This window comes from Triplophysa dalaica, chromosome 7 (genome assembly GCF_015846415.1).
Source record: "Triplophysa dalaica isolate WHDGS20190420 chromosome 7, ASM1584641v1, whole genome shotgun sequence".
Taxonomy (NCBI): domain Eukaryota; kingdom Metazoa; phylum Chordata; class Actinopteri; order Cypriniformes; family Nemacheilidae; genus Triplophysa; species Triplophysa dalaica.
Genome location: NC_079548.1, coordinates 16,543,464 through 16,561,727, shown reverse-complemented (window position 1 = coordinate 16,561,727; position 18,264 = coordinate 16,543,464). Strand labels below are relative to the sequence as shown.

Sequence of the window (18,264 nt, the reverse complement as noted above, 5' to 3'; positions counted from 1 at the left end):
CCCATCTTCCACCACCCTCCTGTTGTGTTATTTCTCACATGAATTCCGTATTTCAGTTATTTCTCCCATGACAGTCCAGGAGCACAATTGGAAAAAGACGGAAGGGATCCCTCGGAACACAATTTTAAACGGTCCGATGGAGTTAGGAATGGGTTCGCAAACAGCCCTGAGTACCCCCGGACCCCACTCCAGAATGCAATTGCGGGTCTCCCTGCTTTGGGTACCCAAATGCTGACATGGCTTATTCTCTCGACATGGATTAAATCTTTAAACTAGTGTTTGCAGACGTTTGCATCCCATTGTATGTACTGGTTAACTTCTAAAAAGGTTTAAGTTCTAAAGAGGTTTAAGTTCTAAAAACCTCGAAAAATGTTTAAGACCATCAAAGTGAAGACAAAACATCACATGTAAAGTAATGAAAGGACAAAACTTTAGATTAGATTAGATTAGATTCAACTTTATTGTCATTACACATATACAAGTACAGTGTAACGAAATGTAGTTTAGGTCTAACCAGAAGTGCAATTAGCAAGTGCAGGATATGCAGTGTGAATAAATACAAAATACAATATTAGGAAAATACTATACAATGGGCATGTACTATGAAAATATGACAGTCGGTATGTACTATGAACAGTATAAACAGAAGGCTTTATACTGTGAACATTAATGTACAGGTGGTTATGAACATATAACAATATAGACTATACAATAGTGCAAGTAACTTGAGTGTGCATTAGTTACAGACGTTAGCTATTAAAGTTACAGTGCAGTAGATGAGTTTATGCTGTTATTAAAGGTAGGGTGCAATACATGAGTTAATGCAGTTATTGAAGTTATAGTGCAATACATGAGTAGATGCAGTTATACAGTTACAGTGCAGTAGATGAGTTAGTGCAGTTATTGAAGTTACAGTGCAGTAGATGAGTAGATGCGGTTATTAAGGTTAGAGTGCAGTAGATGAGTTAATGCAGTTATTGAAGTTATAGTGCAATAGATGAGTAGATGCAGTTAGATATGCTATAGATGCAGTAATGCAATAGATGAGTTACAGTGCAGTAGATAAGTTAGTGCAGTTATTGAAGTTACAGTGCAGTAGATGAGGTAATGCAGTTATGAAAGTTACAGTGCAGTAGATTAGGTAATGCGGTTATGAGAGTAGTCCATTAGTGCAAATGAGCATTCAGTGTAATATTCCTGGTGTGCAAGTAAGCAGTATAGAGTGCAAATGATGCTATGTGTGTGTAAACCCTCCGATAGAGCAGATAACATGAAGTACTGGTGTGTACAGTTCAGTCATGCATGGGAGCCCTGTAGTGCAATGTAAACAATGTAATAGCAGCATTACAGTTGAAGTTATGAGGGGTAGTGGAATCAGTGGGGAGCAGAGTTCAATAGTGAGACAGCTCTGGGAAAAAAGCTGTTTCCTAGTCTGCTGGTTCTTGTCCGGAGGCACCTGAAGCACCTACCGGAAGGCAGGAGAGTAAACAGTCTATGAGTGGGGTGAGAGGAGTCCTTGATAATGCTGCGAGCTCGACGCAGACACCGTTTCTTTTGGATGTCCTCAATGGAAGGGAGTGTAGTCCCTGTGATGCGCTGGGCTGTTTTCACCACACGCTGCAGTGCCTTGCGCTCAGCAACAGAACAGTTGCCCCTGACCCTAGATTTTTCAGCGTTTACAAGCCCCTATAACACACTTGACTGACGTTGTGTCAAAAAGATCAAAGTTCACCTTTACCTGAAGCACACACCATATCACTTGTCTTTAAACTGCTAGAGGAGTTCAGCCGTGGCCCTGGGAGTTGGAGGATATACTCATTGTACAAGTTTCTCAAGGTGTGTTCATTTTTCTCTTACAATTTTCATTGATAAAATGATAATAGTACATAACACATTTAATGACAGGAGAAGACATTGTAATATGTTTTACCACGGATAACCACTGGCATAGCTCCTAATACTTTCATTGAGAGGTTGAAATGACAGAAACTGACATGTCCGAGTGTTTTGATTGATAGAAGGCTTAGATAAAGCAAGTCTTATCTCCTTTGTTAACTTAGGATGTTAAAGACAAAACAACAGAACTTACATATTTTTCAATGCTGTCTCTGAAACCAGGCAAAAATTATTTGCCGTAGTTGTAACAAAATTTTAGTGAGTCCAGCATTGATTTCTCTTCTTGTGAATGTAATACCTTGAAAACACCCATAATAAAGGGTGAGGTCTTCAGTCCATGATTGCAGAAGTGTTTAGCACACAAGTTAAAGTCTGCTGTGTGTTGGCCATGACTCATAGGCACTTTTTACAAGATGTGGGCTGTTACTGTCTGTAAACCTAGAGCTGCGTACTCTATTCATTACAGAAAACTAGCATAATAGACGAGATTAAATATGCATGCTGTGGTACTCGGGCTGTACAGCCCGACAGGCAAGTGTGGAGTGGGGAATTGTCAAGCTGTTGGAAGGCTGTTCCACTTCAGGCCTGATGGCTCTTGTGTAATTGGCCTACTTTTGAAAGTGCTAAAATGATGAACAGGATGGCAAGAGACTGTTTTGGAATAACTTGAGGATCGCTGGAGTTGTTTTGAATGAGTTTGGATGGAAAGATAACGGTAAGAGTGCTGTGCCAATGAGCTACGCTTGTGGATGTGACACTTGATGCTGGGACCATATGGTTCAGTGTGTGGGGGTGTGTTTGGCTAGGTCTCTTGTGCTTTAGGTTTAAGAGCTTCATTGGGATGTTATTTGCTTGAAGTGATGACTTGTTATAATAATGTTTTGACTACTGCTTTTTTATGCAACGAGGGTTGACAAGGTTTACTTTAAAGTCAATTTTGTTCATTTAATCTCAGTGTTTTTTTTTCAGCCAGGGACATTTTTCTTGATAGCCAAACAAAGAAACAAGATGCTCTTTTTTTGAATAAGCACTTTAAAAAGTTAGTGAAAGTGTGAGCTTTCTGTCACCAACTTTTGACAATGAGAAACCAGAGAGTATCTGTAAATTGGGGTAAGACTCAAAAGATGACAGTAAAGTAACAATTTAACAGATAATTGTGGAATTGCCTGTTATATTTATAATATGCTTGCCTTAATGCTTATAAGGTGCTTTTTGACATTTGATGTTTTTAGTCTTTCAGTCTACAGAATGTTTGCTTCCACAATGAACCTTACAGTAAATTATTTTCCAGATTGTTCAGTGAGACAAACCAGTTCATATTATCCGATCTACAGAGCTTTGCTGCCCCCTGCTGAACAACTAGTATTGCACTTAATAGTTCACTCAAAAAAGACAAATCTGTCATGATTTACTCTAGTTGTTCCAAACCTGTATAAATGTCTATGTTTGGTTGAACACAGAGACATATATTTGGACAATTGCTTGTAACCAAACAGTTTTTAAACACCATTGACCTTTTAAGGAAAAATGATAATGGTAGAGGTGCACCAGAAGAAGTGTTTGGTCATACCCACATTCTTTAAATTATCTTCTTTTGTGTTCAACTGAACAAAAAAACTTTATAAAGCAAATAATGTGTCACTGGACAACAATACCAGTCTTATGGGTCAATTTTTTGAAATTGAGTTTTTTTACATAATCTGAAAGCTGAATAATAAAGCTTTCTATTGATGTATGGGTTGTATGATAATATCTGGGGGAGATACAACCGTTTAAAACTCTGGAATCTGAGGGTGCAAAATAATCAAAATATTGAGAAAATTGCCTTTGAAGTTGTTAATAAGAGGCACTGTTACTGGCCATCCACTCACAAAAATAAAGTTTTTATATATTTAGCATGGGAAATTTACAAAATATCTCCATGGAAGAATATCTTTACTTAATATCCTTATGAATTTGGGCATAAAATAATAATAAAAAATTTAAGCCATACAATGTATTTTTGACTTTAACTAAAAATGTTCCTGTGCTACTTAAGACTGGTTTTGTGATCCAGGGTCACATGTGTCAATGGTGGCCAAATATCTTTCTCTTGTTCAGCAAAAAATAAATGTATACAGGTTTAGAACAACACAAGACGAGTAAATGATGAAAGAACATTATTTTGGGCGAAGAGTCCGTTTTATTCAAAATCTCCAGAATGTGTTTATAAACGTGCAATTTTATTCGTGGGAACTTTTTTTTAGGAAAACGTGGTTTGTTTATTTGCATTAGTAAGCTCAAGAGTTTAATCCATACAATTGACAAACGGCCCATATTCTAGTAGGAAGGCAACCAGTAAAGTTGCGTGTCATTGTGTGAGTTGTAACTTGTGGGATACAGGTTTTTAATTTTGAATGTGATGCAGTTTGTTTGCTTAGCAACCAGAGACAGGCTTGTGTTTTCAGAATAACAAAAACATTATTTGTCTTCTATCTTATCAGCGTATGTGGGGTGTGATGCATTGTTCATATCATAGATAGAGGCATTTTGATAATAAGCTGAAAGTCAAACTAATGCTTTAATTTGTTGAATGTTTGCCTGCAGGAAGAGAGCTTTTTTCTAAATGTGTGTTAGTTCATCAATGAACTGATGTGTTGGAAGGAAATCCCTAGAGGGCTGTGTGTCCTTCATTCGTGAAAAAGATGAACTTTTAAAAGATGATGGATAACATCATTTGTGTTCCACAAAAGCAAGGCAATCATTTATGTTAGGAACCATATAGGGGTGAGTAAACCATGAGTTTTTTTTCATTTGGGAGGTGTTATTCTTTAAATATGCTTTTATAAAAATGTTTACAAAAACTTTGATTGCAAATACGTTTTTTTGGGATATTTTACCAGGTAAAACCTACAATTGTCTGAAAATATATTTGTATGTGTCAGTTTAATGTGTGGCTTTGGTCATGTTAAAAATGCCAAAATGTTGTTTAGTTCTTATAAAGGGATAGTTCACTCAACAATTAAAATTCTGTTATCATTTACCCACCATTTCAAAACCAGAATGACTTTCCTTCTTTTGTAGAACACAATCTAGTTTTAAGAATGTTGTTAACCGAACAACGATGGTACCTATTCACTCCTATTTAACGGACACAAAACCAATGCAAGTCAATGGTTTTTTTCCTTGTTTGGTTACTAACATCCTTTATTTTCTGTTAAATTAAAGTTAAATTATTAGTATAATATGTTCATTTTTAGCCATAAAGGGCAAAGTTCACTCATCTGACATCGGCTCTACAGTCCCTAGGTGCCCTGTCGAGGGTTTCCCTCATTATTTATTTATAAATTGCTGCCATTGCCAAACATTGGTAGAATCATAAAACTTATCACCACCGTTTCCTTGAGGTATGCATGACATCATTGCACTTATTGACTTATTGACTTATCATTGACTTAAACTAGTGTGATGTAACTTTGTTGTTTTGCATTGTGCAACTTCAACCTTCATATTAAACATACAAATGAAAAGTTATGGACTGTATTTTATATTTCATGTGGGAAACATTTAGGTCACATTTATGATGTGGACAAAACACACTTACTATTTCCAGACCATTTGAAATTGAATCCAGTCCTCCCGAGCCACTTCATTGTAACCCTACACACCACTTGGTCTAGGTAAATAGCTAGGCTTGGATTTAAACAGGTTCGATTAAGGTTTTGGTATACATTACGTCTGGTCGGGTGGCTAAGCTATGTGTCTTCACAGCTATATGTCTTTGCCTGGTTTACCCTTATAACATTTGGTTAAATTCAGCTGTAAGTGAAAATATATAGGCTACATGCTGAAAAGTTATTTTGGATCTGTGTGTCATGTAGTGTTGGAATGAAACAGGACAGACCAACTTGTTATAATGATCATTTATTTTATTGTATGATCATAATTATGTTGACGGTTAAGAAGCTGTTAAGATTAGTTTAATAGGACTAAGTGTTATAATCCCACTATTTCAGCAAAGTTTATTAGCCCAATAGGACATTTCCCACGCTGATGAGTATTGCAAATGGAATCGATAATATAAAAAAGGTATAGAATCTCTCCAAGTTCTTGTGACAAACATGATAACTGAATAATGGTGAACTCCAGAGGGAGCCCATAATTCTTTTTTCTCTCTTTTACCGTTGACAATTACAGCATAATCATTTTTTCAATGTAATTATAAAATACCTGCGTGTCATTTGTTTTAAATTTATGTATGTGAGGGTAAATATCTGAGGTTAACAATGAGTAGGGTCACTCTATATTTAGAGCTTTTCCGATTAATATTTCATTATTTCTCAGTGAACTGAATACAGAACAGCCATTAAGAATTTATTCCTACTAGAGTCATGAACTCTTGGATTATTAAGTGGTCAACAATGACCACTTGGCTTAATATATGGCATATACATGTGTGTAAATGTCAATGATAACTATTGAACTTTTCTAAAAGTTGACATACCGGAAAGGTATCATGATAATATTGTATGTAGGTACCAGTATGGTCATTTTTAGTCAAAAATTGAAAATTGAGTCAAACTTACTAAAGCAAGAAATATAACAAAATAAAAATGAAGTATCATTGTTTTAGTTGAGACTTTACATTTACAAGCAAAGGTTAAAAATCTGTCTGTATGTACTTTGTAAAGGATTAAGACTAAACTTGTGCAAACATTCTGTATTTATCAAACAACAGATTTCATTTTCAACTAGTATTTTATTAAAACTTACATTTTCAAACAGAATTTGCTTTTTTTCTGTCTATGTTCAATACTTGCTATGTGGTTTTGCAAGCAGTGTCTTTGCACTGAATCAAAATATCACTGCCGCAAGTGACGGTTCAAGCAAAATCAGAGAAAAATTTGTTTGGCAAAAAAAATCTATTTCCCTTTAATGTCATCAGGCATTTAACCCACCTCAATTGTTATGGAGAAGAGATTCCTCTTCATGCAGGATCATAACCATATTTTGGTGGTTTTTGGAAATGTTCTCAGACACAGTTTAGTAACAGCTCAGCCAACATGCATTATTTATACAGGAATGAGCCACAGCGATAATGTTACTCTAAGTCAGTCTAGTTGATACATTTAAGGTGCCCTTTGCGACCATCACGGGGAATCCACACATATTTGCAGACACAAGCGTCTGGAGCTCTTCAATGACTCTACCTGGAAAAACTCACTGAAGAAAAAACGAACTGGAGCAAAAATGCGGACATTCCTGGATGCCAGCTATAGTGGACAAAAAGCTTTTTGTCTGATACAAATCTCTTGCCAAAAGTAGCGCTACTGCCAAGGACAAGGACCTGTTGGACTTTTGAGAGGAATAAGATAAATGAGAGGAATGACACCTGTAAGGTAGAGACCTACACAAAAGAATCAGCCTTTTGGCTTGTTTTTTTTGAAAATGCTTCTGGCTTACAATCAAGAGACTAAATAAGACAGGATACAAGACATTGTGATATAAGAGATCTATGTATTTTGCACATTATCTGGATGCACATGCTGTTTTGAACATGATTTATACATGGAACATTTGTTTTACTGTTGATGTCGTTTGTCACTGACCGTCAATTTTTTATTCAGTGACATGCATTAGCATGAATTTTGCAGAAGGAAGAAATGCCACCAAAGAAAGGAGATAAAGCTGCACCTAAGAAAGGTGACAAAGGAAAGGCACCGGAGACAAAAGAAGAAACAAAGGGTGGGAAAGATGATAAGAAAGCAGGGAAAGGAGGTAAAGAGCCTTCTAAAGGCAAAGGGAAAGAAGATCCGAAGAAAGGAAAGGGAAAAGGCAAGCAAGCAGTTCCAAGTGAATCCGAGGACGCCTCCGAGGCAGAGAAGAGCGAGGTCGATGACAGCGAGGCGGTGGATGAAGAGGATGTACAGAGTGAGGATGATGGGGGTAAACGGGGGAAAGGAAAAGCTGCGCTGAAGGGAGCATCTAAAGCAATGGCAATCAAAACCGCAGGTAAACCAGCTTCTGATCTAAAAACTGGTAAGCGTGCTAACATTAAGGCTGCATCCAAAGCTGTTTCAGGATTCAAACCTGAGGAAAAGAAACCACAAATTCAGCTTGGTAAAATGAAGGAAATTAATCTGAAAGGAGCTTCTTCAGCTATGATGGGCTTCTCCCTTCAGGGTCAGAAAAATGGTCAAAAGCAAGCTCCCAAACAATCAAAAAGAGGGTTAAAAAGCACGTCTAGGCTCTTCCTGGGATTATCGGGCAGCAAGAAAAAGAAAAGTATGATGCCGAAGGCATTGCAAAGTACATCAAAGTTGTTCTCAGGCTTTGGTAAGTCAAAACCAGATGAGGAGAAAGGTAAAAAGGAAGAGGGTGGTAAATCGCTTTTATTGCTCAATATTGGTGGGAAGACAAATAAAACTGCAGCGGCAACGTCGGGGCTTGGAGGCAAATTTAAGGGCTTCTTCAGTAAAAAGAAAACGGGAGTTGAGAAATTCAAAAGTAAGGGACGGGCTCTGGGTAAAATATCAGGGGCAGCTAATTGGCTAACTACTAAATTCATATCAAAAACATCCAGAAAATTGGGCCGCTCTGTTCGTTACGGCAGGTCGAGCATAAACCAAGATCATGGCCATCAGAATGGAGGATATGAATATGATGAGGGTGAGTTTAGTTATGAGGAAGACGATTATGCTCAAAACAGTTTCGGCAGAAACAACCCTAGTGGGCGATATAGGGGCAGGAATCAGGACAGCCAAGGGCGCTTCATAGGACCACAGCAGTACGGCTACTTTGAAGAAGACCAGGAGTTTTATGATTATCCTGAAGATGAATACGGCTTCTATGAGGAGGAGAATGAATATTATGATCCCATGTATTCGGATGAATACGACTACTATGATGAGGACTATTATGATGAGTATGATGGAAGGCAACCATATGGGTACTATGATGATAGAATGGACTATGATTACAGGCACCAGAGAATGGACGAATATGGGTACCCTATTGATGGTATGGAATACTATGATGAAATGGGTTTTGCTATGGAAGATGATTTTGGCTACATTGGGAATGATGGAGAATACTATGACTATGGATATTATCCAGAACAGTTAGAGTATTATGGTGATCAGCCAAATTATTATAACCCCTATGAAGGTGTTTCAGATGCCTACATGTATTCAGGTTATCCAAGTGTATACCATCAAAACCAGTACGGCTACAGTGGAGATCCGACTGCAGTTTACCTTGACCCTCAGTTGGTTGCTAACCAGCCATTTATGTACACGGTTGAGAATGTCATGGAACCAACTGAACCAAGTATGGTAACCACCGCAGATATGTACGTCAATGAATTTGTACACACACCAACAGATGGACTAATGACTGAAGAGTCATTCAGGTTCCCAAGACCACAAGTTAAAATGTTCGGAAAAGAAAAACTTGAAATTGCAAACCCAATGCCTCAGATCCCAAGAAATGATCTTGAGATGTTTTCAGACCACCTTGACAACCAGCATTTTTCTTTACCAGTGGGGTTTCCTTTATACACGCCACAGCAACAGGAAGCTGTACAGACATCATTGTATCAACCACCCATGTTTATCCAGCAAACACCATCACCTATTGTACCACCAAGCAGTCCCATTTTAAGTCGATCACGTCAAATACCAACCTCCCCTATTCTCCAAGCAAGACCCTTTCAATCTCCAATACAATTGTCACCTGTCCCAAGCAGATATTCTTATGGACATGTGGGATCCATACCGCTCTCAACACCAGCATCTCCTATTCTGTCTGTAAGGAGATTCGATCCCACTTTTAGTGATCCATTAACCCCCCATTTAGTCTATGCAGATCCTATGTTTCAGAGGCTTGATTTTCCACAAGAAACTGTCCAACCAACAACACAGAGACATTTTAATCATCTACCTTCACCACAGCTTTCCTTAAGACAAAACAACTTTTTACCTGGTCAACGCAGCCCTGTACTTCGCCAAAGACATGAGGTATATGAGGATTTGGGTCCAAGGTTCTCGCCAAGGCAGTCTAGAAAGTTTGGCCCACCATCATACAACAATAATGCACAAAGACAATGTTCTCCCATGCGTAGGAGAACATTAAGCCCACCCTCTTCTCCCAAACCATCTAGGCAAGTACCATCACCCTTGGCTTCTTTAAGGGGAAAATCTCCAACACCTCAAAGAAAGCCTTTCGGTTCTCCTCTTGTTAATGGAAGAGAAAGTCCTCCAATGTCTCCACGGGGGTCAATGAGAAGGCGAAGTCCTCCATCTTCTCCTAGACCAGCAATAAGGCAAAATGTTCAAACTAGCCCGGCCCCTTCAATAAAATCTAGGTTTAGGCCAATTGGTAGAGGCAATCAAGAGTCTTTCATGTCCTCAAGATCTATAAGGAAAGGTTCTCTTTCACCACAACCCTCTTTAAGGAGAAGGAGACCCTCACTTTCTCCAACAATAGGCCATCAGTTTCCACAGGAAAGTTCTTTATATTCGGCCCGCAGAGTCACATCTCCAATCCAAAGACCTGCATCTCCAAGACCAATATCTCCCCATGCTTCTAGGTCCCAACGTCCTCTGTCTCCATCAGCATCAGTATATTCTGGCAGAATTCAACATGAACCACAAGTTCTTCCATCTCGTTCCTCCACACGGAGATTCAGAGGACTTGGAGGCAACAAAGTGCCAATGGGAACAGTAAAGCCATCACCTGTTAATCCAATTTTGCAAAGAAAAATGCGTCATGGTACCCCTCAACTGCAAAATGTTGCTCCATTTAGATCCTCTGTCCATAATGCCTCCATGGGCTCAGGAGCTTTGAATCAGAGTGCTAGATCTTCCCCAATGTTGGCAAGACAGGGTTCAAGACCAACAGGTTTTCAAGACTCAAAGAGATTTTTTCCACCTGGAACACCAAATCCCCAGAGGGGTTTTCATAGACCTGTTGGGAGAGGACGTCCTGTGGTGAGAGTACCAATAAATCCTGTACCTCTTAGGCAGTCAATAAGAGGGCAAAGTCACCCCGTTGTTATGAGTGCTCAACCACCTTTTCATCAACAAGTTCCAATAAAGCAACCTGGAATGCCTTCACCACAACTGTCTATAAGACATGTACCAACACCATGTCCTTCACCTCAGCTTTCAATGAGAGCTGGTTCACCAATACCCATACGCTCAACATCACCAAACCTCTCATCTACTCTTCAGAGAAATGCTCTGCATAATCAAATAATTAATCGTTCCTCACTTAGATCACCATTTCTACATAGTACTCCTCAGCCTCAAGAAATAACCCAGTTTGCCCATACGGTTCAACAAAGTCCATCACCTCTATTAACAAATGCTTTGCAGAACCCAAATCTTGGTGGTGCTGTGTTAAGTTCACCTCTTCCAAGGTTTAAGCCTCCAATGCCTCAGGTTTACCAAAGTGTATCTCTGAGCTCTTCTCCAGCCTTAACAAATGCATTACAAAATCCAATGCTCCGGAATGCCAATTATCGCTCCCCTTTGCAAAGGCCTACTTCTCCCCATTCTGTAGTGGCAACTCAAGAAGTTCAGGTAATTAATCAGAGCTCTTCTCCACTCTCTAATGCATTGCAAAACCCTTACCTACGTAATGCCTCTTTTACCTCTCCGCTGCAAAGAAACACATCTCCTGTACCTCCAACACCAGTTGCTCAGCAGGGACCACAGAACATCTTACAATCTTCTTCAGTGTTAAGTAATGCTCTAGATAATCCTCAATTACGTGGTGCCTCATACATCTCACCTTTTCAGAGGAATACATCTTTATATTCCCCGACGATGTCACAGCCTGATCAACAAACAGGACTGTTATCAAGTGCCCTTAAGAATCCAAATTTAAGGAATGCATCATACACCTCTCCACTAAGTAGAAGTCCAACACCTTTCCAGCAAGCACAAGTACATTCCTCCCCTTTGTCAAATGCATTAAAGAATCCAAGCCTTCAAGGTGCTTCTTTTCGTCTTCCAGATGGATCAATAATATCAAGGAATTTAGGGGGACAAAAACAGGAAAATACAACATCCGTCCTGTCAAATGCATTGCAAAATCCTAATCTACGAAAAGCTACCTATAGGCTACCAGATGGTACCATAATATCACGTAATGAGCCAATGCAACCAGCTCCATCTTTAATGTTGTCCAATGCTCTTCAGAATAAAAACCTTCGAAAAGCTAATTACAGGCTTCCTGATGGAACGATTATGTCTAATAGCACTGAGCAAACAGCTGACACAGCAAAATCCTCACTGTACTTGGGAAGTGCTCTACAGAATACTAATCTACGTAACGCATCCTATAAGCTGCCTGATAGATCGCTATTTTCTCAAAACCATCAGCCAGAACAGCCATCCTCTTCACTTCTTTCAAATGCTCTTCAGAATCCCAATCTTCGTAAGGCTACCTACAAACTTCCAGATGGAACTATTTTGACTAAGAGCTCTGAACCAGAACCAGAGCAAACAATATCCTCTCACTTGTCAAGTGCATTACAAAATGTTGGAAAAGCCAACTACCGCTTACCTAATACCTCTGGGCTGTTTAGAAATCCAAAACAAGAGCAAACTCCCCCTTCAATGTTGTCCAACGCCCTTCAAAATCAGAATCTTCGTAAGGCATCTTACAGACTGCCTGACGGGTCAATCATGACAAGAGATAAACCAGATCAAAGTCAAGCAGCCACATCACCCTTTCTGGGAAATGCCTTGATGAACACTAACTTACGCAAGGCCTCCTACAAGCTGCCGGGAGCATTGGGACAATCTCCAGACGACCCAAGGTATGCAGTGGTGACCCCACAGGTTCATGGTCAATCTGATGAACACTGGGCTCAAAATCAAATAATAGATCATCATGAGCCCGATGATGTATGGTCCTCAGAAAGAGTCCTCCCTCATCATACTGTTCAGAACCTCACAAAATGGTCCATGTATAGGGATGAGGAACTGGAGAATTTTGTCATCCCGGTACTTCCTGGCCAGGAGATAGGTAGCACAGAGCCTGCGTGGGTACCAGATAGGGAAGGTGAACCTCAAGGAAGCTGGTATGACAAGGTAACTTATCTAGAATATAGTTACATTATATAGACTGTACAGTTGCTATTTTTGTTACAATATAGACTGTCCCTGACAAACATATTTGCTTGTCAAAATCATAAATGTGTGTTTATTTTGTTTCCTTAGTAGATAGTGTGATATCTGGAACCATATGACAATAGTATTAGTATGATTTAACCATTAAATTAGAAATATCAAGACTGTGGTTTAAAACAATGAGCTAAAGCTTTACAGAAAAATTTGAATTAGAAAGGAAAGATAATAATGGGATAATAATTAGATATTAAACAATATTGACCCTGGATGACTTTGGTACCTAAAAATCATTTTAAAATAGAAAATAACTTATCAAATTTAAAGGGCCGCAAATTGAAAGAATGTAAACTTCTTATGTCCCCTTGTCTAAACAATATTCTACGTTTGAAGAGTCTAGTCGACTGAACACACAGAGTTTCAGGCCTGGAGACAAAGTTTGACACAGACACAAGTGCTTGTTCAATCAGAGTCCCAAGTTTATTGTTAAGGACTAATACTTATAAGCTTGCATCAGGAGGCGTCATATAAAACCACCAAAACAGTGGAAAATCACCAGACTTTCTGTTTAGTCTTTCCTCCTGAACAATCAGATATGATTACATATTTAATATTACAATAACAAAACAATTGTCCATAGGCATCATTAGGAACCTTGATATGGAGAACAACAGATACTTATATCAACATAAGACATCATAAGACATGATACAACTTTCACCGAGGTTAAACAACAAGAAAGTAAGGGACATCTTATGTGAATAGAAGCTAATATTAATAGGAATGAATACGAATGAAAACATATGATATATGAACTTTGTATTAAACACAGATGCAATATTTGTAGAGGACAGGACGAAATCCAGATTCTCACACAAATCCAGGTGTTTTCTGCAATGTAAATATAGTCGGTGATATCCCCAGAATGTTTCTTTAAATTTCAGCTCAAAATACACCACATAGCTTTCATCACAATATGTTGACATGGCCATTTGTGGCTGCAATCGAATACGTGCCATTTTTCTCTTTAAATGCAAATGAGCTACCGCTCCCCTCCCCGTATGCAAAATATGATGTAGAGTGCTTACACATGTGCTTTGGATGACATCAAGACAAGCAACACGGCGGAAAGCGCAATTATGTCTGTAATGCCCTATCCAACCAAATCCATACACTAACCATAAATACAAATTAAATGGAGAAGACAAAAACATAGATAGAACCAAGAGATGCTGTATGAAATGTTGGCCATTGATGATTAATCATGTGCATGCATATTGCTTACAGACATTAACAAGGATATAGGCAAAAACATGCATTCAGAGTTCTTGTATATGTCAGACAGGTATGTAAAGATCAGCAACCAGGTTGTCTTACAAATGCACACTCCGTTTCTATCCTCTCTAAGTATTGTCGCACTTAGGACATACAAGAAAACACTGAACTCACGAGAAAGACACTGCCATAACTTTCTTTCGTTGTTATCAATAAGCTTTACAGAAATTATGTCGGTCACAAGTCTTCTAAACTGAGGGGCTTTTTTACATCCAACAACAGCACACATTTGTTGTTTCTCAGACATTTTTGTTGCTGGGTAGTGGCTACATCTACTCTTGCCTGAAAATGGCTGACAGCGTGTCTCTGGCTGTAGGTGGACCTAAGTGCTCATGAGGTGGAGTCTGTGAGCGGTCATGGGCAGGCGCAAATCAAAGTGACATCAGATTGTTAGGGAATCCCTACACTGTAAAAAATTTAAAGTTGACATAACTTAAAATTGTAAGGCAACTTGCTGCACAGCTTTTTTGAGTTTACTCAACTTTTAAACAAAGTAGTTCACTTAACTTAATTCACTGAGTAAAGTCACATGTTTACCAATTTAAAATCTTTTGTTCAGCTGATTGAGTTTTTATAGTTAAAAAAACTTACAAAATTATACAATTTCAACTTTTAATGTTATTTTCACTTGACTTAATAAAGTATGTTCAGTTGACTAAAGATGTTGATTACAAGGTTAAAAAATTAAGATACTACAGGCTTGATATTTTGGTCCAGGTTTTTATTTTAAACCAGCAGGAAATGGAAAAAACAAACAATGTTTACCACTTTAGCCATACTCCTTATCGTTAAAAAAGAAATAAAAAAAGAGTAGGGCAGAAGAATATATTTTTTTTAAAGAGTACTTTTACATTCAAAGTGTTAACATTCAACTGGTCATAAATACTTTAAATGTTCTATCTTTTAAATGTTTTACATTTTAAATTGTAAACACTGAATATGTTACAACTGAGCAGCTTTATACCATTAGTGCAAGTTAACGTTTGTGCTTTAAGTGCTGAAACAGTGGCACCAATGTTTATCACAACCTCAAGTTAACAGTTTAAACAAAAATGAGTCAAACAAAATGCAAGCAAATTGCAAAAAAAAAAAACTATCTACTTTCATCTTAAATGTAAGATACAAACATCTCACAAATGCATCTCACAGTAATAGCTTAGTTTTGAGGGTCTGTACCCTAGCAGAGCAATGAGTGCCCATCTCCATAAACACTTTCTCAATAACCTCAAAAGTGTATTTCCGTTGCTTTGGGTACTCAAAGTCCAAGGCAAACAGAGGGCCAAACAGGTATGCAAGTGCAGACTGCAAGTCTGGAGCATCTCTCAGTACAATCACCTCCTCCAACACAACAGCAAATTTTGTGACACTGGGCAGTGTGCTGGGGGGGCATCATCTTCAATTACAATAAGGATTCCCACCTTCATCCCTCTGGTCTGTCTGTCCTCTGGAGTCTTGTCCTTATAATAAAAAGAATAAATCAATATCACTTGACACCAACAAAGAACAACAACAAAAATGAACTATAAAGTATCCTATAACAATGTGCTCTTAGGTATGCATCCCATTTGCAGAATCAGCAAGATGTTTATCATTTTATATAGTAAATACACAAATTACAATTGGCTCTTTTTTGATTTAGTACTAACCTGAATAAGCTATATCACAAAAAAGCAATTATAACAACTAAGATGGTATATTTTCAGTCATTCAGATTCATTGCAAAATCTACCACAAAATATAAGTGATTGGTGACTGAGGCTGTCATGTTAACTGTAATAAATTTCATACCCAATCATTGACCAAATTCATGTTGTATTTGCAAAAATATACTTTGAATCAAAAATGATCCAATGAATCATCAAAACAATCTGTTTGCTGTTAACACAAAAATTCACATTCCTATTAATCACTCATGGTCATGTGGCGAGATGTTGTATATCTGTTGAAGTAATGAAACATACTCACCATGTTTTAAAAAGTACAGAGGAATCTTCTCGTAGAAACATGGGGAGACCTTCCAGGACGGTTTGCTTTCTGTGAGTCACAATATTTGTGGTCTAAAAAAATGGGTACAAAACAACAACAAACAAAAAAAATATTGTTATTAATTTAAACTTTTTATGAGTTTGCATGTATGTTTGAAGTCATAAAGCCTCTGCTAATGAGCCAATGAATAAAATTAGATGTGTTAAATAGGAAATCAGTATTGTATGCAGTATACTAAGTTCAGAGCCAAAATCAGTCTAATCAGCTAGTGAACACTTGACATACATTGTCATATTCCTTCAAAAATATCTTCCGAAAATGTTCTTTATAGAAAATAAAATAGCAAATGGCTCTGAATAATCTGTTTTTTTTAATTATCTATCTATTGGTAACTTTGACATTAACAAGTTACCTGCTGATCAAGCTTGTTGAGAAGATCTTCCATTTCTGTTCCAAATGCCCCCATTCTTGCTCTGTATAGCTTGAGGAGTTGCGGAGTGTGCTGGTGTATTGATGCTCTGAATGTTTCGAGGAGGTCCACACTAGTGATGCGTTTGAACTCATTACATAACTGGTGATAGAAATAAAACAGGTCTTGGTTGTAACATTGTTTAATTGGCTTCAAATGTGTCACAACAGATCAAGACACAAGTTTAAATGCATATTTGTGGATAGCAAAATACATTTGCAAATCAGTTCAAATTCATTGATTTTTGCACATGCATTTGTTAATAATATTAAATCTAAATCAACTCCATAAAATGATACTTACTTTAAATGAGACGATTGCAGTCTTGTCGACACCGTCGAAGTAGTCTGCAAAACACGTGAGAGCCTAGCCAGGCTTCGAAGGACACAGGAATTTTTTTTTGCAGATGTTTATTGCCTCTGATCTCAGTCTGAAACGTAAAAATTCTAATATTAGGCCACTGTAGCGTGTGTGAATTTAAATTTAAGATAAAGAGTCGACTTTAAAATATTTCTTTATATTTGTGTACTGCAAAAATTGCCAAATTAAATAGTAAATGTGTCAGTGCAATAACGTCAAAGTTACTTTGAAATAAACAAACTTGTTCTTAACTTAACTTACCACGATTGCCTCAGGTTCTATTCTAAATTTTTTACATGCTATTTGCTGAAGTTGGGAGACTTGTTAAAAGTTAAGCATCCTCGTGGCAAAAAAAAATGATACAGTGCATAACTAGCCGTAACCACGGGTCTGCGATCAAGCAGATACATGCTACTTTTAAAAAATACTTCAATGCATATAGCCTACTTATTACTTACCTAAAACGATGGCTTTGAGCAGAAACACGTTGGCTGTGAGTAGATCCATTAGTCTCGCACGAAGACGCTAAAATGTCTCCGTCCAGCAGTCTGAATCTGTCCGTTGGCGCGCGCTTCATTGCACATGCGCCAACCTCGTGATCGTTACAATGCGCATGCTCCAACCTCCAACCCAACTTCTTTGGTTGTTAACTTGCATTTATTAATCGAATTTACAAGTAATAATAGGTTAGTCCAACGGTTGTTGAACCAACTTCTTTTCACTGGTTAAGCCAACTTTTTTGCATTTATTTGTCCAGTTAACTAAAAGATAATCATTAGTCTAACTTTTTGTGAGTTGAATTTTTTACAGTGTAACAGCCTGTTTTCTGTCATTGTTGTGGTTTAAAGGAGATTACAAAAAGAAGAATACATGGATTGAACACACCCTGTTGACTCAATTTCTGGTAGATAAACATGGAAAAGTGCATTTTCTGGGATTGCGGCCCTTTAAGACAAAAACACTCGCCACTGTGCACAAAAATACATCTGCCATACCAACTATATCGGAACACAGGTATCATTCATTTTAAAGTAACTGTAGAGTTAACAGTCCATTGTTTGAAATTTAGTAGCATGTAGTGGAAGGTTGCGAATTGCAATT

General features: G+C 37.9%; 1 long non-coding RNA gene across 1 annotated transcript; it reads right to left on the bottom strand.

The window, feature by feature from the left end:
- Positions 1-14,766: 14,766 nt before the first annotated feature.
- Positions 14,767-17,931, bottom strand: LOC130426119 (uncharacterized). The gene is made up of 5 exons (XR_008907152.1): positions 17,622-17,931; positions 17,107-17,233; positions 16,747-16,905; positions 16,314-16,405; positions 14,767-15,805 (listed from the first exon to the last, which is right to left on the bottom strand). It is a non-coding gene; the product is annotated as an uncharacterized LOC130426119 (long non-coding RNA).
- Positions 17,932-18,264: the final 333 nt, after the last annotated feature.